Genomic DNA, 1,294 nt, shown 5'->3' with positions numbered 1-1,294 from the left:
TTGAGTGGTGACTTAGTTAGTTGGTCAGGATGGGACTCGGAGATCGTTGAACTCGAGGAGTCGGCGGGGTGACTCGGAGAGTTGAGGTGTATTGTGAGAGTTTCTGAGTATAAGGACTCAACGAGTCAACGGGTTGATTCGGCGAGTAGAGTCAGTTAGGAAGGTTGACTTTGACCAGGACTTGGACCTTGTCAAGAGTGGACTTATTTGGCTCCTAGAGTTCAGTTTAGATCTAAGTGATATATATATATATATATATATATATATATATATATATATATATATATATATATATATATATATATATATATATATATATATTGATATTGGTAGCTCGGGGAGCTAGTGGAGCAGTAGTTCAGAGAATTGTCGGACAGCAGCCAGAGAGTTATCAGAATAATTCAGCAGTATAGGTGAGTTTCCTTCCAATAGGAACGACTCTAAGGCCATAATGCTGGCCCGTTTGGTTAGCAGTAGTTTCCGGATTTCGGTCCGATGTAGTAGTTAGTATGTTTGATGCCTTGGTAGCTCAAACAGGAATTATGTGTTATGTGTTCCGGGTTACGGCCCGATATAGTATGCAATATATATGTTCATGCTAGTTGATATGTTATGCTATGCTATGTTCAGTTAGTTCCAGACTTTGGTCCGATGCAGGGGACAAGGTCCCAGTTAGTTCGGACTTCGGTCCGATATAAGGGACAAGGTCCCAATTAGTTCGGACTTCGGTCCGATGTAGGGGACAAGGTCCCAGTTAGTCCGGAATTTGGTACGATGCAGGGGACAAGGTCCCAGTTAGTACGGACTTCGGTTCGATGCAGGGGACAAGGTCCCAGTCAGTTCCAGACTTCAGCCGATGCAGGGGGCAAGGCCCCAGTTAGTCCGGACCTCGATCCGATGCAGTGGGCAAGGCCCAATATGTGCTTTATATGTTATTGTACGGTATGTGGTAGTTTGGGGGAACTCACTAAGCTTCATGCTTATGGTTTTCAGTTTTGGTTTCAAGTACTTCCAGTAGCGGAGGGATGAGCTCGGGGTGATCGCATGGCACACACCATTGATTAGTCAGCCTGGGATGTTTTACTCTGATAATGAAATATGTTTGGAATTAATACTCTGAATTTATGTTATGACTTATGATATGTTTTTTTTTGAATTTGGCTTTGGTAATGATTTAAAGAAAAAATTTTGGTACGGATTTTTGGGATGCTACAAGTTGGTATCAGAGCCTTGGTTTGAGGGATTCGGACATACCCTCGGGCGTGTCTGAACTCAAACTAAGGGATTGGTATAA

The sequence above is a fragment of the Lactuca saligna genome, chromosome 7 (genome assembly GCF_052625555.1).
Source record: "Lactuca saligna cultivar CGN05327 chromosome 7, ASM5262555v1, whole genome shotgun sequence".
Classification (NCBI taxonomy): domain Eukaryota; kingdom Viridiplantae; phylum Streptophyta; class Magnoliopsida; order Asterales; family Asteraceae; genus Lactuca; species Lactuca saligna.
The sequence above is the reverse complement of the archived record's forward strand: the minus strand, read 5'-3'. Positions refer to the sequence as shown.